This window comes from Schistocerca americana, unplaced genomic scaffold (genome assembly GCF_021461395.2).
Source record: "Schistocerca americana isolate TAMUIC-IGC-003095 unplaced genomic scaffold, iqSchAmer2.1 HiC_scaffold_15, whole genome shotgun sequence".
NCBI classification, from domain to species: Eukaryota; Metazoa; Arthropoda; class Insecta; order Orthoptera; family Acrididae; genus Schistocerca; species Schistocerca americana.
In genome coordinates this window covers 5,266,849-5,274,187 of record NW_025725583.1, presented here as the reverse complement: position 1 = coordinate 5,274,187, position 7,339 = coordinate 5,266,849, and the positions used below count along the sequence as shown (strand labels likewise).

General features: G+C 43.2%; 1 pseudogene; it reads left to right on the top strand.

Moving 5' to 3' along the window:
• Positions 1–991: 991 nt before the first annotated feature.
• LOC124569490 lies at positions 992–1,109 on the top strand (annotated as a pseudogene).
• Positions 1,110–7,339: the final 6,230 nt, after the last annotated feature.

The following is a 7,339-nucleotide window of genomic DNA, read 5'->3' as shown; positions in this document are numbered from 1 at the left end:
GAATTAATATAAGTAATTCCACACAATATGTGATTTATCTCCTCACCATTATTTACTGCATGTATGTATGTATGTATTGAACTGGGGACCTAGAAACGACGGAGAGGTTTCGTCCCTGCCGTAGCCCTCAGTTGTACACAACCCCACAACAGGCTACAGCAAAATGGCTCTGAGCACTATGTGACTTAACATCTGAGGTCATCAGTCCCGTAGAACTTAGTACTACTTAAACTTAACCAACCTAAGGACGTCACACACATCCATGTCCAAGGCAGGATTCGAAACTGCGACCGTAGCGGTCGCGTGGTTCCAGACTGAAGCGCCTAGAACCGCTCGACCACAGCGGCCGGCCCAGGCTACAGCAGTCTACTCACTCCACCGCCGCCTCACACAGAACCCAGGGTTATTGTGCGGTTCGGCCCCCTTCTCAAGTATTTGAACGAATGCTTTTCAGATGATGTATTTCTCTGAACTGCAACTTCTTGGCAGTTATGATACAGCGGTGTACTGTCTAGTGATGTAAACAAGTTATTATTATCCTTATTACTGCATTAAAACATTCTTTTCCTGTTATTATTAAAATCTTATGGGTCTGTGGCTTGTTGAAAGTGAACGAGACAGAATGTTACATCTGGCCCCTTTCCAAGAACTGAACCCTGGATTTGCGCCTGACCCCAAAATTACCTTAAATTTAAATTTTACATTTCGTTGATGTTCCCAGACATCTCAGGTGGCAAGTGAGATCACTTATTTCACAAATTAAAGAAATCACTTATTATCCTAACTCAACCAATTTCACTTATAATCTCGAATTAAATTCGGGCTTCAGCGTTACCCGAGTACGCTTACAGAACTAATACACACGTAAACATAAGGCATTCTTCACAATAGTATCTTGTTGTGGTAGTTTCATTTTACCTTTAAGTTATTACATTGCTTGTATACAGTACTTTATCTACTTTCCACTTTTTCCTATTATATCTCACGAAGGGGCAACGGCCTTGCCGCAGTGGATACACCGGTTCCCGTCAGATCACCGAAGTTAAGCGCTGTCGGGTGTGGCCGGTATTTGGATGGGTCACCACCCGGGCTGCCATGTGCTGTTGCCATTTTTCGGGGTGCACTCAGCCTTCTTGATGTCAACCGAGGAGCAACTCGACCGAATAGTAGCGGCTCCGGTCAAAGAAACCCATCGTAACGACTGGGAGAGCGGTGTGCTGACCACATGCCCCTCTTATCCGCATCCTCATCTGAGGATGACACGGCGGTCGGATGGTCCCGATGGGCCACTTGTGGTCTGAAGACGAAGTGCTATATCTTACGAAGCACTTTGAGGACTGTTCTGTTTTACCTGCCACATATTAGCTCGAAAAGAAACCACTCAGTGGAAACAGATCAACTGAATAACCATAGAAAACAGAGGTATTCACTTTTATTTCCTTATTAATCACTTCATAATGTATGACAGTTCCCCTTAATGAGCTAGGTTCACATTTCTCTTGTACTAATATTTCTCTAGTCAGAGATTTAGATCAGCTGTAGTTTGTTATCATTAGCAATAGGATGACACAAGGGACACTTAACGAGTGTGCGAATTCAGTTGTATGCCACTTCGTCGAAAGATGGTTATTCTGCGAAATCTCAGTCTCTGCTTTCGTCGACCAATAAATGACAGAATAACCATTTTGGCAGAGATATACCTCTGCGAAACTGAATCGTGTTCTACACCTTATTTTAGTTGGGGTTGGGTTGTTTTGGGGGAAGAGACCAAACTGCGAGGTCATCGGTCTCATCGGTTTAGGGAAGGACGGGGAAGGAAGTCGGCCGTGCCCTCTCAAAGGAACCATCCCGGCATTTGTCTGGAGCGATTTAGGGAAATCCCTCTCAGGGGACACCGCCTTATAGTAGGCACCTTCAGTGCCGGGCGGGAAGGTTTGCGTGCTTCGGTGAAGTCGAGAGCTATGCCGGCGGTAGTATAGCTACTGGCAGGGTCTCCCAAGCCGGACTGGTCCCGACAGAGGAGCCAGACAAAGTGTGTCCCACAACATAGGGCAGGGAGGGCTCTAGAGGCGTAGTGAAGCCAGCTTCCCTAGAGGAGTAAACCTCATACAAATCCTGGTCCTCCAGTTTGGGGGTTGGGCATGGGGCTAATAACCCCATACTGTAAAAAAAAAGAATATTACGGAAATTCAACAGAAGCCTCGGAAACTGGATGGAAAGCATGTATCACGACCCCGGCAAAGGAAACGGATAAAGGATCTAACAGTAGCATCATGGAATGTGAGGACAATGCTTCAGCCTGGAAAGATGAAAGAAATAGCTAATGAAATTTTAAAATTCAAATATGATATTGTAGGGCTACAGGAAATAAGATGGCAGGGGAATGGGCAGATAGATAAACCTGAGTACTCGTTGGTATATAGTGGACCAGAAGAAAGAACAGGCCAACTTGGAACAGGGTTTATAATAACTAGGGAAGTTAGGAAAAGCCTTCTAGAATTTGAACCCATAAATGAAAGGATGTGCAGACTCAGACTAAAAGGTAAATTTAGGAATATATCAATCGTTAATGCACATGCACCAACAGAGGAAAAAGAGGATATAATTAAAGAACATTTCTACGAAGACTTGGAAAAAGTATACGGTGCAGTACCTAAATATGACCTGATGCTAGTAATAGGAGATTTTAATGCAAAAATAGGGAGGAATGAACATCTGTATGGAGTTTCTGGAAAATATTCACTACATGAAGAAAACAATGAGAATGGAGACTTATTATGCCAATTCGCAGCAAGGAATAATATGATTATTAAAAGTACCTGCTTTCCACATAAAAGGATCCATCTGGGAACTTGGAAGTCTGCAGCCAATGGAGTAGTCAATCAGATTGATCATATTTTAGTGATTGCACGCCACTCCACGTCAGTTACGGATGTGCGGAGCTGCAGAGGACCAAACTGTGATTCAGACCACTTTCTGATAAAATCAGTCTTGAGAGAGAAACTGTCACTAGCAAATGGCAACAGAATGAGAAAGATGATGAAATGGAATACAGACAAACTGAACATCCCCGATGAAGTAAAAAAATACCAAGCAACACTAAGCAGAAAGTTGAGCAATGAAGAGACCACAGAAGGAGTAGATGGAAGGTGGAACAGGTTTGAAAAAGCCATTAAGGATGCTGCAGAGGAAATAATAGGCATAAGAAGGAACAGAAGAACCCAGGAGTGGTTTGATGAAGATTGCAGGTCAGCAATAGAGGAAAAGAACAGGGCAAGAACAAAAATGCTACAGAGAGAAACCAGAAATAATGTGGAACAATATAGAGAATTAAGGAGAAGAGCTAACAGACTGTGCAAGAGAAAGAAAAGAGAGTGGAATAAGAAGAAATTTCAAGAACTAGAAGAACTAAAGGAACAGAGTGAAATAAGAAAGTTCTATCATGCCATAGGCAAAATGAAGAATAGATTCCAACCAAAAACAATGGCCTGTTCCAGTAAAGATGGGAAAATGATAAGGGAGGAAGAACAGATAATGGGAAGATGGGCAGAATATTTCAAAGGTACACTAAGCACCAGCCTAGAAGATGAAGAGACAGCTGCACAGGAGGGAAGAGTGGAGCTGGAAGTAGACAATAAAACCAATGAGGCAAGAAAACCAACACTACAAGAGGTCTCCCAGGCTGTGCACAAGTCAAAAAACAATCGAGCCCCTGGGGAAGACAGCATAATTGCTGAATTAATAAAAACTGGTGGTGAGGCTGTAATAAAGGAACTGCACACATTAATATCAGATATATGGGAAACAGAAACTATGCCAGATAATTGGAAAATTGGAATAATAGTCCCCATTTATAAGAAAGGGGACAGAACAGCATGTGAAAACTATAGAGGTGTAACACTCCTAAGTACAGCTTATAAGATCTTCACAAGTATATTAAACGAAAGGATACGGAAGTGTGCAGAAGGCATACTATGGGAATATCAGTGTGGCTTTCGACCGGGCAGAGGAACAACTGATCAAATATTTGTGATAAGGCAAATGATGGAAAAGTTCTATGAATATGATATAGATCTGCATTTCTTATTCATCGATTTCAAACAAGCCTTTGACAGCATAATTCGGCAAGAACTATACAGAGTACTGAAAGAAGTTGGTATATGTGCTAAATTAATAAGACTAATCAGAATGACAATGACAGAGACAAGAGCAAAAGTAAAGGTCCTTAGCAGAACAAGTGAGAGCTTTGACTTTAATAAAGGTGTGAAGCAAGGGGATAGCCTCTCCACTGTCCTATTCAACATTGCCCTGCATAGTGCAGTAAATAAAATCAACAAAAGAGGCACCATATTTATGAAAACTAGCCAGATATGTGCATACGCTGATGACATTGCTATAGTAGGAAGAAATACCAATACACTCCTAGAAACATACCGGGCAATGGAAACAGAAGCCTTAAAAATTGGCCTCATAGTAAATGTAAACAAAACAAAATATATGGTAATGTCACAATCTGAGGCCAGAAGAACCCCTAAAAACCTAAACATCAATGGGAAATGCTTCAATGGAGTGTCCTCTTTTAACTATTTGGGAGCCCTAATAACAAATGATAACAGTATTGGAAAGGCTATAAGGGAAAGAATACAAGCAGGAAACAGAGCTTACTTTGCAAATATGCAGCTTTTCAAAAGTAGCCTTGTTACAAGAAAAACTAAATTGCTAATATATAATTCCCTAGTCCGCCCAGTTATCACATACGGCTCAGAGGTATGGACATTGACAGAACACGATAAAAATGCTCTAAGAAGCGTTGAGCGGAAAATACTACGCAAAATCTATGGGCCAATAAGGGAGGAAGAAGGCTGGAGAATACGCTACAATGCTGAATTACAGGAGTTAATACAAGGCAGGGACATAGTAAAATTTGTTAAATCACAGCGAATACGATGGCTAGGACACTTGGAGAGAATGGCAGAGGATAGAATGCCAAAGAAAATGATGAAAGGTATGATCCATTCAGTTAGGCGAAAAGGGAGACCTAGAAGAAGATTGATCGATGAGGTAATAATGGATATCAGCAATATGGGAGTCCGGGGGTGGAAAAGAGCAGCAAATAACCGAGAAGTGTGGAGGAAGATTGTTGAAGAAGCCAAGGCTCACCAAGGGCTGTAGAGCTACTGAAGAAGAAGAGAAGAAGAAGATTTAGGGAAATCACGAAAAACCTAAATCAGGATGGCCGGACGCGGGATTGAACCGTCGCCCTCCCGATTGCGAGTCCAGTGTGCTAACCACTGCGCCACCTCGCTCGGTCCTTATTTTAGTGATTCCTTCTTTTGGTTACTTTGGCATATTGCTTAATTTTTGTGTTCTTTTTCAGTAACGTGTAGCCAAAACAAACATCTGATTTCTACTAGTTAGTTTTTTTACAACTCTCTCTGAAGAATAAATCTTCCCATAGGAACACCTGCAGTCTTAGACAAGATAAGCGTCAGTGATGAAACTTCCTGGCAGATTAAAACTGTGTGCCGGACCGAGACTCGATCTCGGGACCCGAGTTCGAGTCTCGGTCCGGCACACAGTTTTAATCTGCCAGGAAGTTTCATATCAGCGCACACTCCGCTGCAGAGTGAAAATCTCATTCTGGAAGCGTCAATGATATTCACTGATGAGCCAAAACATTATGACCGTTGCCCACAGTGAGATTGTATGCTGCCTGGTGGCGCTGAGTACACGCGACGTGGTGAGAGCAGTACATAGCAGATGCCAAAATCCACTAACTTAAGCGACTTTGACAAAGGGCGCACCGTTGTGGCCTAGTGCCTGGGAACGAGCATCTCGGAAATGGCGAAGATGGTCGGCTGTTCGCGTGCTACTATTGTGACCACCTATCGAAAGTGGTTGAAGAATGCTGAAACCACGAGTAGGTGACAAGAAGTAGTACATCCATACCTCATCACAGAACGTAGGGATCGGAGGATCTTTAAAGCAGGACAGGCAGAGATCTGTGGCAGATCTGAGGACAGAGTACAGTGTTGGCGCAGGCACAAGCGTTTTGGAGCACACCGTTCAGTGCAGAGTTTTGAACACGGTGTTGCGCAGCAGAAGACCCCTCCATAACCTATGCTGACCCAACAACATCGTAAGTTACGATTACTGTGCGCAGGTTATCATCGAGATTGAGCAGCGGATCAATGGAATCGTGTCGCGTGGTCGGATGAATTCCATTTATTTTCAAACCAGGTCAATGGTCGTGGAGAGATACGCCGTTATCCAGCTAAAGGCTGCTCGAAACATGCTGGGCTTCCATGGGAGCTGCGGTAGTAATCGAAGTAACCATGACAGATGTGGACGACGTGAACATTATTGGGGAACACCTGTAACACCTTATGCTGAGTGTCTTCCTCCACAGCGATGGAATCTTCTAGCAGGATAACTGTCCGTGTAATAACTCTAGAATCGTGCTGTAATGGTTTGAGGAGTGTGCTGATATGAACTCACGTTGATGTGTTGGCCATCAAATTGAGCTTATCTGTATCCGATGAAACCCAAATGGAACGCTATCGAGTGCCAACTCCGCACCTACTAATCAACCGCCCGTAAATTACGGCAAGTGTAGGATCTAGTTTCTCTATCAGTGCTATCTGGTAGGAGACCAAGACTGACAAGAAATACTCAAGTATATGTCGAACGGTGGTTTCCTCCTATTGGATCGGCTATCCTTCCTTAGCATCTTCTAATAAACCTTATTCTGACATCTGTCTTTCCTACGGTTATTATGATGTGGTCGTTTCATTTCAAATTACTCTATAGGCATACTCAAAGATAGTTAATAGTTGTGACTGTTTCCAGTGCATATTTGGCGTTTATGTGGTCAAAAAATAACCAATCTTACATTATTTATCCTCAATACGTTACATTTTTATGTTCTTAATGCCAATCCCTGCACCAAGTGTCTATCCTCAGTAAGTCAGCCTACATTCTGCTGGAATTATCTAGCGTCGGGATGTCTGTGTATACAACAGCATCATCGGCAAAAAGCTTCATAGAGCTTCCTGCATTATGCCCTAGGTCATACACGAAGGTCGCATGATATCTCTGTAAGTTATGGTAACAAATGTCCGACCCCGGTAGCTGAATAAGGGAGCGTCGCACAAATCGCCGGGGCCCGACGGGTTTCCGTTAGAGTTCTATCGTACATTTAAAGATCTCATGATTCCACGATGGACTGCCATGTACTGCGAATTGATGTCTCCCAACGTGCCTCTTCCACGCACCTTCGTGGAAGGAATGATCATCCACATCCACAAACCATCTGGCGGCACAGGGATACAGGCCTACC